The sequence below is a fragment of the Anoplophora glabripennis genome, unplaced genomic scaffold, assembly GCF_000390285.2.
Source record: "Anoplophora glabripennis isolate ALB-LARVAE unplaced genomic scaffold, Agla_2.0 scaffold233, whole genome shotgun sequence".
Classification (NCBI taxonomy): domain Eukaryota; kingdom Metazoa; phylum Arthropoda; class Insecta; order Coleoptera; family Cerambycidae; genus Anoplophora; species Anoplophora glabripennis.
The window spans coordinates 529,783-543,942 of record NW_019416413.1 but is presented as its reverse complement, the minus strand read 5'-3'; positions in this window follow the sequence as shown (position 1 = coordinate 543,942).

Sequence of the window (14,160 nt, the reverse complement as noted above, 5' to 3'; positions counted from 1 at the left end):
TTGAGCAAATTTCCTTATTTTATTTTATATTATCGTTTGTTTGAAAATAGAGAGAAATTTTGTTTGTTTAATTTTGGAGAAACATTTTCAAATAATATTTAATGATGAGGTCGAAAGAATCTCTTTATATTTTAAATAATTTCGATGTAACAAAAAAATAAGCTAATATGCTTCATTCAAAATACATCTTCTAGAAATTTAACATACAGTGTGGAACAGCCAAATGCAACAATATCAGTATCTTAATTATTGTGCACATTTATAAAAAATCCCGAGACACGTCGATTGTGGATTTTGAAATGATATACGTAAAAACGTAAACGTAAAAATTTCATCTCCAAATTCACCCCTTTTCGAGTGGCAGTTGCAACCCTAATTATGTATACTGTATAATATTTAAGTAGTTAATATTAGTTAATTCAAGCTTTATCTTTATGTAGTACAGTAATTCAGAAATAAGTAAATATTAAGCAATTTTTTATATCAAACAATTGATATACAGGGCCACTGATATGTATGGAAACGGTCGATTATCTCCTAAAGTAAGATAGCTATTGAAAAATCATACACAAACGTTTTAGGATTTTGAAAAAATCTATTACAATCAAGAACTATTAAGTATACAGGATCAGTCAAAAAGTCATGACGAAACCTAGTTACTTTAATGGAACTCGATGTATATTATTCCATATTTCAATTCTTCTCGAATTCTGTTCATAAAGCGCATCATCCTACCTTAATTAAGTTTTCAAGATATCGAACTTTGAAAATCATTTTCTTATAAATTATATAAAAATATTTTAGTCTATTTTTATAATCCATCAAGTTATCTTTGAAAGTTTCTAACTCCATAACAACCCTGGTAGCACAATCGTGTGAAATTCTAATACAAGTTGTTTCAAGTTTACTTGAAATAGCCAAATTGTGTCAGATTGTTTTGTGTCTATTGCTGAAATTTATATCGTTTCTTATGCAAAATAGTAAGAAATGAAGAAGATTCTTTGAATGTCCTATTAGACGTGATGGAAAATCCAATAAATTCGACACAACAGGGGGTTTTAAATCCTAACATGAATCTATATTCCATTAAAAAAATTTGCAAATGGGAAAAATTACGTCCATATAAAATTCAGTTGCTACCAGAATTGAGTGAAGACGATTATGACCGTAGAATCGAATTTTGCGAAGTTATTATAGATAAATTAAACGAAAATGTCAACTTTGTGACCCACATATTGTTTTCTAACAAATCTACATTTTGTTTAAAAGGGCATGTAAACTGTTACAACTGTAGGTATTGGTCAGAGCAAAATCCACATTGGATGGAGGAAGTTTCCACCCAACGAACCACAGAAAGTAAATGTTTGGTGTGGCATTATTGGTAGACACGTCATAGGACCGTATTTTATAAAGGGAAATTTGAGCTCTGAACAGTAATTATTACTGTTGCAAGAACATATTATTCCAGAGCTTAGACGATTATTTCCGAACAATAACAATCCCAATTTACTGGCAGAACAACATGATGGGGACCCTCTACATTTTGGATGTGTGGTACGGGCATATCTAGATGAAACTTTGCCTGATAAGTTGATTGAACGCAGAGGGGCAATTGAATGGCCAACTAGGTCTCCCGATATGACTTCGCTTGACTTTTTTCTGTGGTGTCACATAAAATTGTAGTTTACAAAAATAGGCCGCAAAATATCAAAGAGTCGCAGGAAATTTCCACTATTCCTCCCAACATCTTTTTGGATTCACTATAAAATTTCGTTCAACGAATTAATTACTGTCAGGAGGTAAATGGTGAACACTTTGAAATTTTATAAAATAGAATTCCAACGAAAATATTTGTTGTTTATTAAAACTTGTTTTCTCTCTTTTTTTATTCTGGCATAACTACTATTTTCACAAAATTTAAAATATGCAGGATATTCATTAAACAATAGATTTTTTCGTTTTATGCGTTTTTATCAACCCTGAACTACTATGCTTTTTTATTTTCTGTAAAAAACTAATAATAAAATTAAATCATATCCATATCCTCCGCCTTGTGTCATTTTTAAAATAAATATCCATAATTTGGGGTCCTTTTTCTTTTATTTTGAGAGTAGTATAAAGTTACTTTCAAAGTTCGATATCTGGAAAACGGTTTGAATTGAATTATGAAATAATAAAAGCAACTTTTTACTGATCCTGTATACTTAATAGTTATTTATTGTAATAGATTTAAAAAAACCCTAAAAGGTTTGTGTTTTATGATTTTCGACAGCTATCTTAGTTTAGGAGATAATCGACTGTTTCCATACACATCAGTGACCTTGTATAATTGTTTGAGCCCAATTCATTGAGTTTTTCTTCCCGTATCAAGGAAAATATATAAGTAGTAGATACCGAGATCAGCAGTTCATAAAATTTGTTAATGCAGATTAAATATATATCAGTATTAAAATTTAATCTAATACAGAGCGTCCCTTAGTTCGACAGCCAGACTTCTATAGGATATTATTTTACAAAATTAACACAAAAAGAATTAGAAATGAACATGGGATCGATTTCGATCACTAATACGAAGATATAGCGGTTTGAAAATGATCTGTTGACAATCATTTACCTAAAGTATCGTCTAAATTAATTGAACTATTAATACCAAATTGAGTATGTATCTACTCGTTTTTGGCTATTGAAAAGTCATATTTACATAGTTACAAAAAATTTGTTGTGTGGAATCCACATAGCCACAATAAAAAAAAATATCTCCTGGAAAAGGTATGTTTTGAGAGTGAACTTATGGCTTCTGCAAAAATTTAGAAAGACATGTTTTTTGAATAAAATTCAATATCACTGTGCAATAAATTATTGTCAAGAAGAATACATAAAAAAACTGCGATGTTAAATATGTTTCTGAAATACTAGAATGACTATTTAAGACCTCTATCGCGTTGTAAAAGAATTGTAAAAAGAACAGTACTATTATTATATCTATTATAATACTTAACACGTATTGCATCATATCGAATACTATCTAATGAATGAACTTAAATAAGTAATAACACAGCTCCACAAAATAAAAAAAGTCTTTAGCAAATGATCAGAATACATTATTCCCATGTATTTTTAGCCGTTGAATTCGAATCCTATGTCAGAATTATCCCAGGAAATCACCAGAATTTTCTAAAATCAAAATATGCGTAAAAAAACACAAAATCAATAAATCGGCATTTAAAATCTAGGTGTGACTTATCAGCAGCTGAAACTAGTGGTCAGATCTTTATATTCCTATCTGCTAAATAAGAATCTGAAGTCAGATTTGGCCCATAAGGTTACACATCCTGCCTAACCTTTAAAAAAGCATAAAAATTTATAAATTAGTTTCTACGATCCAGGTATGATTTAACAGCGACTGAAAAAATCATGGTATTTTCGTGTATTTTAATACTAATATAATTACCTTAATAGCCTGAAAAAATCGCTAATATTCTAAACTTTTTCAATGATAACAAATAATGCAAACATATATTATTTCCATGAATTCAGTGCTACCAAAATTTCTTTGCACTCAGTTATAAACGAACAAAAAGGCTTTAAACCTAAGGCATTCAGTTATAAACGCAGAAAGGATTATTCACCAAGCATAAAACCTAACAAAGCCTAAGGTGGCGAATCATAAACGAACAGAAAGTGTATAACACAAGTTCTAAACCTAACATAATCGAACCGCTCGTACAGCCTTTTGGACAGTCCTGTTTCAGTTTTGAGGTGCCCATTACCAATCTGATATTAGAGTCACGTTAGCAAATCAGCATAATTTTCTAATTAGAAATTTCACCTCAAAATTCATACAGGGCCGTTCAAAGGGCGGTACGAGCGGTACGGTTATGTTATGTTTAGAGCTTGTGTTGTACAGGGTGTTTCTAAAATAGGGTTCCAAACTTCTGCTGCGTTTATAACTCATTAAAATAAGCTAAAACGTTCCTATTAACATGTGCCCTAAAACGCACCCTTAGGAAGTTATATGCCCTTAAAAGGGCTCAAACAAAACTGATTTTTTTTCTGTTATTGACAAAACGGTAGCAAATAAATAGAAAAAAATGTATGGGTCTTACATAACTTTTTACGTTAAATAACATGGACTACTCCGTTTTTCGACATGCAAATCATATGTGTCCCATTTAGGTTGGTGAAGGGGGTTTTCGGCCCGTAATTTTTTTTATTTCAATTTTTTTACAATTTTCTCTACAGATTTATAAAATCTTAACAATTTTACGTAAAAAATATTATCTTTGTCCATATCGATATTTCCAATGGTTTTCGAGTAAATTGAGTTTGAAGATTACTCTGCTCTTTAAGTTATTAGGCCAAAAATTACAAAAATCTGTTTACCATGGCAACTAAAAGACTGACGTTGCCACAACGCTTAACAATTTAAGTTATTGATAAACTGTCAATTGAGCTTTGCAATGTTTAATTAGTAAAGGTGGTGAGTGGAAAATTTAAGTAAAAAAAAACCAGTTTTGTTTGAGCCCTTTTAAGAGCATATAACTTCCTAAGGGTGCGTTTTAGGGCACATGTTAATAGGAACTTTTTGGCTTATTTTAATGAGTTATAAACGCAGCAGAAGTTTGGAACCCTATTTTAGAAACACCCTGTATGCTGTCTGTTCATTTATGATTCGACACGTTCGGCTTTGTTAGGTTTTATGCCCATTGAATAATCCTTTCTATGTTTATAACTGAATACCTTAGGCTATGTTCATTTATAACTGGGGGCTAAGAAATTTTGGAAGCACTGAATTCAAGGGAATAATACATTTTTGCATTATTTGTAGCCTTACCATTCTAAAATTTGAGATTAGCGATTTTAAGTTATTTTTTCAGGATAGAAAATTCTGATGATTTGGGGCAATTCTGACATCGGATTCGAATTCAGCGGGTCAAAATACCCAGGAATATAGAGGGTGCCGAAAATTAGTAGGTCAATCCGTTAACCATAGGTAGCTGATATGAAAATAATGGGACTTTCATTATGCCACTTTTCATTTAGGAGCCCCATTTTTGAAATACAGGGTGTCAAAATGTAAATTTCAAAAACGAAATTTGTCGATAACTCCGGTAGAATTAGAGATATTTGTTTAAAATTTCGCTAATATTTTTTTCTTGTAGAGACACACTTTCAGTATACTTTTGGTAAAAAAAATAAAAGCACGAGCGGAGGTGAGGGGGTTAAAGTGCATTATGACCTCCCAACTTTTTCATACGCACGCCTATGGTAAAAACATATTTTCTTAGATAAAGCGGCTTTTATTCTAACTTTTCTTATTCTTGCAAGATTTTGATTTGGAGCCTGGGTTACCAGATATTGTAACTTATTTTAATAAAGTTTAAAATCCGTTTTGTACTATAAATTTTATTTAACATTTAACAACATGAAACAAACTGCATATATTTTATATTACAAACAGAAATTAAATTCGAAAAATTATATTAAATGTTCAACATGAGAACCACCTTCGCGGACGCACATCCTGCATCTCTTTATAAAGGAGAAACGAATATTATGAAAAATATGTGGTTTCACCCTAAATTGCTCGGCCCCTTCTAAAATTCTTAATCTTAAATGTTGTTCATCCACAATTGGAACCATGTAAACAAAATCTTTCATAAACCCCCAGAAACAGAAGTCTAAGGGATTAAGGTCTGGGGATCGAGGTGGCCATTTGACTGGCGCAAGACGTCCCCGGCCGATCCAGCGGTTAGGAAAGATTTGGTTTAAATGGTTCTGAACAATTCGGCCATAATGTGGCGGAGCCCCATCTAGTTGAAACCACATATTTTGCCGAACCGCTAAAGGCAAATCATCAAGTAAGTCTGCAAAAGAGGTTTGCAGAAAATGCAAAAATTCGTCGGCATTCAAACGGGGGGGTAAAAAAAACGGTCCCAAAAGAAAATTATCAATTATTCCTGCCCATACGTTTACTTTAAAACTTACTTGATGATGTGCCTCTACAATGAATTTCGGATTTTCAGCAGCCCATGTATGAGTATTATGAATATTCGTTACTCCGTTACGAGTAAACGTGGCCTCATCGGAAAATAAAATAAATTTACTAAAATTAATATTATCATTATTTTCTTGGCATATCCAATTACAGAAAGTGACTCTTGCTTCTGAATCTAAAGGTAGAAGTGCCTGCACTTTTTGTACATGATATGGGTACAGTAATTGCTGTTTGAAGACACGTCGCACATCATCTGACTTAATATTATTGTTGCCACCATTATTAATTTGATTAGCTAGTATCCTCGTACTTATACTCGGAGTTTCTTCGACAATTTGCAAGATTTGCTCCTCTTCGTTTGGACGTAATTTGAGTTGCCGTCCACATTGGCCCATCCTCCTATGCTTAAAGTTGCCAGATTCTCTCAGACGGTTGACTAAGCTTAAGAAAAATCTCCTTTTTGGATGGTGCCTGGTTGGAAATTTGTCCGCATAACGCCTAGCAGCTAAACTAGCATTAGAGTTACATTTTCCTAAAAGCAAGAGAAATTAAATTGTTTAGGTTCGAGATTACAATTAACACTTATTAAGAAAAAATCCTATTCCTTTTAATAAGTACTTACCCATTATTAAAATCATATCGGTCATTTCAGAAAATGATAGCAAACCTTCTCTGTTCGCCATTTCTTATTGAACACTTCAATTAAAAAATGTCTAAACAACGTTTTTTCTATTTAACTTATAAATTATTTTGACAACCAAATGTACCTAACTATCTGACTTTGTTTTCAAAGCCTACATAGAACTTATTACTTGAAACGTAAAATTAGACAATTAAAACATTTTTTAAGTACTGAAAGTCTATTGCAAATTTACCTTAAAAAATTAGTTGGAAATATTTAAGAATATTTTTCTTGTGGCATGCTTCATTGTTTAAACGAATTGTACCAGGCGATCATTTATAATGTCCCACCCCTTTAACTTTTTTATTTGATGTACTATAAAAAAATAAAAACAGGACCGTATAGGATATAAAAAATACTTTTTTATGTATACAAAAGAAAGAAAAAAAGAAGAAATTATACCACACTCATTATCAATACCGTTACCAAAACATTGATTTTTTCGTCTTATTTCTCTTGTAACAGCACAAGAACAATCATTACTTTTTATAAAATAAGAAAGTAATGTGTTTTCCTCTCGGAATATAGCCCAATAACATCGAATTAAAATTAATTTTGGATACACTAGTTACCAAATCCATACTATCCGTCCAAATAAGTTACAATATCTGGTAACCCAGGCTCCAAATCAAAATCTTGCAAGAATAAGAAAAGTTAGAATAAAAGCCGCTTTATCTAAGAAAATATATGTTTTTACCATAGGCGTGCGTATGAAAAAGTTGGGGGGTCATAATGCTCTTTAACCCCCTCACCTCCGCTCGTGCTTTGATTTTTTTTTACCAAAAGTATACTGAAAGTGTGTCTACAAGAAAAAAATATTAGCGAAATTTCAAACAAATATCTCTAATTCCACCGGAGTTATCGACAAATTTCGTTTTTGAAATTTACATTTTGACACCCTGTATTTCAAAAATGGGGCTCCTAAATGAAAAGTGGCATAATGAAAGTCCCATTATTTTCATATCAGCTATCTATGGTTAACGGATTGACCTACTAATTTTCGGCACCCTGTATGTATAGGTCTGATCATGTCAGTCGCTGTTAAATCATATCTGGATCATAGAAGCTATTTTATTAATTTTGAGGATTTTAAAGTTTTTTTTAAGGTTAGGAGGAATTTGTGACCTTATTTGCCAAATCATACTTCGGATTCTTGTTCAACGGGTCAAGGTGCATGGGAATATAAAGATCTGACCACTAGTTTCAGCCGCTGATAAGTCACACGTGGATTTTAAATATTGATTTTTTTGATTTTGTGGGTTTTTAAAGCATTTTTTGCTGTTAGATAATTCTGGTGATTTGCTGGGGCAATTTCACATCGTAATCGGCTCAAAATACATAGGAATAATGTATTCTGGTCATTTGCACAGGGCTTTTTTTTATTTTGAAGAACTGTGTAATGTTTTGCGTTTAAAATCATTCATTACAGCTTTGCTTGATGTTGTTTATGTTGTTATCATTTATATTGGTAATAAAGTTACGTGATTTTACGTTTTTTAATTTTACTGAAAACCGTATCCTTTAAAAATTTCTCAAGAGCAGCTAGTCATAAATAACCGAAATTGTGTATCAAATGTGGTACTGATACTCCAACATAGAAAAGAAATATTGTAATTTTCTGGTATTTTTTCACAATGAGTCAGGATTAATCCCTAGTTTATTTGAGCTTTTTGGGTTAATTTTCAAAAGGAAACATCATTTAGAAGTTTGTCAGTTGAACTAAGGGACCCTATCCCTATGTAATAAGTGCTTATATTTCAATAATACACTCGATAATATTTTATTGGAGCATCTTAGACGTAGACGTAATGAAGACAGTAAGAACAACATTGCTAAGGAAACTCACCTCACTTTCAGCTAATGACATTGTGGAAAACGATTACTCTGCTGAGTAAAGCAACCTCAAGCTTGAATTACATGCTCTATGGAAATATCTAATACTCTATTATTCATCAGTAGAATCGCCAGGTATAGGTCAGTTTGAACTTGTTACTTCTTATTAGTACGTCATAGGTGAGCTTACCTTGTTAGTTACTTCATTAGGTTATAAATTGTAAATTTATCAGTTTTATAATAATTTTATTTTTATGACTTCAAGAAAATTTCAGACTACATTCCATTTAGTTCGAGATGTGTTTCGTAGGCCGAGAAATCTGTTTTGAAAAAGTGAACACGAAGGTTCTGTTTCCATACGAAGACGTATTTAACTTTGGGGATTGAATACTGTCAACACTATACAGGGTGAGTCGGGAGAATTGCACCAAACTCCAAGAATGGATTCTACACTTCAAAATAATAAAAAACTGAAATGTTGTTATGCGACTATGACGTACATTTTAATAAAAAAAATAATAATTTGTTGATATTCTATTAATCATAGCGTTCCTTGATTAAATATTCAAAAACACTACCATTGACCTCTAAACACTTTCTGCTTCGTCTACGGAGGGCGTCTGTAGCTCTTCTGATTGTTGCATACTTTCTTTAACAAGTGCTGCAGTATTAACGATAGGTACGTCGAATTAGTGCCTCTCCAGTGTTTACTCTAACTTTGTACACTTCATTTTTTTAACCAACCCCATACACCATACACAGTAATCTAGTGCTGTGAGATCTGGAGATCTTGGAGACAAACTAAAGGACCACCGCGGCCAATCCAACGCCCTGGAGACCTTTCGTTCAAATGTTTAAATGCCTAAAGAGTAGTTGTTTCCCGTAGGATATGAGGTTGGACATCTTTTGTATACCTATATACACATCTGGTGTCGAAGAACATTGTTTGACTTCATTTGCTAAGATTTTAAAATATATATTTTTTTGATTTTTTTTAATTGGCTTAATACATTTGAAAAAGAGTAAAGACATAAAATATATGTTACGTATGTTGATTAAAAAGGTATACAAAAAACTGTTAGTGTATTCAGTTTATTGGAGGACTCTGCTATCGCAAATTAAGGCAACCTATTCAGATTGATGTATATCAAATTTAATTTGAATATGTCCATTGTTTTGAAAAGTACTCGGAAAAATATAAAAATGATATTTTTTAAACTATTTCATTTTGTCTGTCGAAGATGGAACATGTTGAATGGAAAGGTTTATGTGAATAATCCAATTTATTTTCAAAAGTACCATCACTTAATCTCGAGTTTAACGTTAAATATGCATTACTCTGTAATTGGATATAATTTATTACCTGTTAAAACGTACAAAGTTACAAAAAATTTTCAAAACTTACGTATTATGCAATGGTGTTAAAAATAAATTGCAATTACTTTTCAAAACAAGCGTCGTTATTGATGAATTGTTGGTTGCTGCATTTGTAGGTAGTTAGATGACCATATGATAATTACGTTTTACATAATAACTTTTTTTTAGATAATGTGCAGATTGATTAAACGGTTATTAAAAAGCAAAAATTAGATGTTGTTAAATATTAATTCTCAAGAAATTGAAAATGTCAAAACTGAAATTTTGATTTTAAAATTTCTGTTAGGGTATTATTTGAGATTACGAGTATAAACAGATCTGTTTTATAAAAATGTTGTGCAAAATAATAAATAATGGTACTTCTCTCTTGAGTATTTTCGTGTTTTCTTTTTAATTTATGAGCACCCTGTATATATAATCTAAGATGTTTGTATGATAGTATTATTTTTTCGGGAGGCAGAACTTTTTATAAAGTGATATTTTTCGATAAAGTCAACTCCATCCGTGGACACACTATAAGTATTTATTTTTTATTCCAGTCTTATTATGTCTTAGGTTTCCGATATTTAAATATATTTAAATTATATTAATAATAATATACATATAATGTTTGAAGTGTTGTTTTATTTAAAATAATTGTTAATTAAGATAACATTTAACCTCTTCACTTATGTATAGTTTTTTATATAGACTAAAATAATTGGATTACTTATTTAAATTTGTAATTATACAGTGTCCCAGAAATAAGAGCCAAAATATAAATCATGTATTTAACCCATAAGATGCAATAACTTTTGCTTAATAACTTTTTTCAAGAACCTTTGAGTTTATGAGAAAAAATAATTTATACAAATTTTAAATATTTCTTACTTATCACAACAAAAGTTCAGAAATGGAAACTAATAGGTAAATTTGGTTAAAATGTTGGCACTAACTTCTAGAACATCCTGCATGTAATAGAAAAACATTATTTATTTGAATTTTAGTGAATTTACAATTTTACTCATTAATTTTGAGTAAATACATCATTACATTACATTAAAAAATATATTATTTTCTTGTAAGAATCAAATAGAAATTTTATAAATCAGTTTTAATTTTCAGGTACGTAAAAGAGCTCTAGTTTTATTTATTTATTTATTTATTTATTTATTTTAGTTACAATATCCAACGGGCAATGCTCAGTTACAGGATAAGATTACAAACTAAAAAAAAGTAATAAAAATAGGTGAAAGATACAAAAATTATTCTTAAACAAAATAAATACCACAAAAAAATATCTAAAACAAACAGGGGACAGACAGATAATATTAAAACGCTATAATACAATACAAACAAGTGCAAAAACATACTTATACAAACAAAATTCAAAGGAACACTTTTTTAATTTCAGTAATAGTGGAGCACTCATATTGAAACTCTTGAAAAAATGATTCCTGAGGAAATCCTTGAGGAGGATACTGGCCATCAATAAAAAATGTAGCTGATTTAAAGAATCGGTATTGGATTTTCTCACTAGATATTATGTGTGTAGCGTAGATAGGTGTCCAGACTACAGAGGCATACTCAAGTTTAGATCTACAAATGTATTAAATAACAAGCAAAAAGTATTAATTTTCATAAAATTGCACTGTTTCGAACAATAAATCCCAAACTTTTGTAGCCATTCATTAACCACAATTTCAATATGCTTGACAAAAGATAATTTTGGGGTCAAAATATACGCCCAAATCTTTAACAAGGTCAGGTCGTTGAAGGGCAAACCCATTCAGATTATACTCATATTGAATTTGATCATATCGTCGACTAAAAGTCATGATATTACATTTGGTAGAATTCAGAGGCAGCCTATTAGCAATGCACCAAGAGATATCTAGATTACGTTGAAGATTGATGGCATCAAATACATTATTAATAATTAGAGAAAATATTTTTATATCATCGGCGTATAACAAATAACGCACTTTCAGCTGAGAAGTAATATCATTAATAAATAATGTAAACAACAAGGGACCAAGAATGGAACCTTGCAGAACACCTGAAGTCTGGGCAAATTCAGTAGATTTAACACCAGAAATTTGAACAAACTGAGTTCTGCTGAAATATGAATTCATTAGTTTAAGAAAGTCTGATGATAGTCCAAAAGCGCTTAATTTATTTAATAATAGTCCATGGTCGAGACGGTCAAACGCCTTCGAAAAAATCTGTATAGACTACGTCTACTTGTCTTCCCCGATCTATAGCCTCGCTGATAAACTGAGTAATGCATACTGAATCCGTGACTGTCGACCGTCCTTCCATAAACCCATGCTAGTTTTGGATTTTTTCTGAAAAGTATCGAGGTCAGCGGTAAATTTCATCAATGTTTCGTATCAAAATACTACGAAAATGATATATTTAGACAAAATTTAGGAAAAAATCAGTTTGGACCATTTTTACAAAAAAAATCAATTTTCTCGAATTTGTCGTGAAGTCATGAATTTTGACTACAGGATCGTGTTCAGCACATCGAAATCCTTTGGAAATGATATGTGGGTCTCTTGGGTTGGACTTTTGCTTTTTTGTGTGGCTGTGTAATTGAAAAATCATGTACTTACCTACTACCAAATTAATGAAATCCAGTAAGCTAGCTAATACACTGCAATCATTTTTTTTTATCAAAAACAGATGATGCAAGTATAATAATTATATCTTAGTAAAGAACACACCCCATTAACATTGTTTTTCAATATATTCTAAACTACACACTCACAAAAGTGCACACTATAGCACAACAATTTATGACGCTGACTTAAAATTATGTTTACGATGTATGCCATCATAATATTTCGCCTTTGTTCGTGATGTTAACGGAACGGTAACAGGCACGCGGATATTATAGCAAGTGGATTTCAGATACCAGGAGTGAGGAAGCGATCAAGGGGATAAAAGCAAAGCTGCATTTACTAAACTACAGGCTTGGCTACTACTTCTACATAAAGAAAAAGAAATACAATAATAACAAGACTCCTCAGGACTGGCGGGCGGCTGACAGGGCTGAAAAGAAGATATAATTATTTACTACCTATATTTGAACTCATAGAATACAAAAGGGGACGACATCATCAGCTGAATGCGCACAGGTCCCAGAAAAAATGACAATGCAACCAACCATGTCGTACTACGGGTGGATAGCTCAAAAGAAAAGTATGATTAGTTACCACAGGCGGATAGCTTAGTTACGACCTGTGTTTCAGCTCATTAAACGGAATAATGGGACGATATTCCATAAGCTGAACGCGCAGTCAGGTTAAGTACACCGGAAAGAACCGACAGTGTACCCAACCACGTCATAGTACGGACGGCTAAAAAGAAAGGTATGATTAAGGCAAGGTAGATAGTAGCCAAGTTTTTACCTAAACCTTTTACTCACTTCCTCTCCTAGGTACGTCCGTTTTGCTGAAGCGATGGAACGGAACTAAGAACTAACTCTGAAGCAAAATCACCTCACCAGGCCTCCGGTCAACTCAGGAGACTTTAGTATTAGGTATGCGCAGAACTTACTTACTTCGGTGTCTAGACTGCTCGTTCTGATGGGTAGATATCAACTCAACTCCTACTTCAGTTCAATTTCAAAGGTTCTACGGCGAATAGTGGCGACTGCGCAGTCTTTACAAGCGGGACTTGGAAAATTCTTACTATACGGTGATCTCTTCCTGGTGGTGGGCTGCTGACGGACTGGACTGTTCGCTGCGACGGGTAGATGTGAACTGAATTCCTAATTCAGCATAACTGCCAATGTTCTACGTCGAATGGTGGCGGCTGCGCAGTCTTCACAAGTTGGATCTAAAAAAAATCTTACCAAACGGCGGTATTCCTTGGGCTGCTTAAGACTGGATTGCTGGCTGCGACGGGTGGATCTGAACTGTTTTTTGATCCCAATTCTTTAGACAGGCAGCATTTATTTAAATAAAATAGAAAAACGACAACTTGGGATGTGATCGGACGCTATCTGAAAGTCACTTCGTTACACTATAAATATCAATAAATAGTTAATGCTTTAATGTTGCTTCCTTTAAATATATTTATTTCATTCCGCACTAATGACTAAAAAGAATTAGTAGCAGTGATTGAAATTTAATTTTAGTAACTAAAAACCAACACGTAAAACACCTACAAAACTGCGACTGTTAGACAAAATATAACAAAGTTTTGAACGACATAAAAGTAATCAAAATGTTACTTTTATCAGTAGTAAACAAAAAAAATAAAATAATAATAATAGCAACAA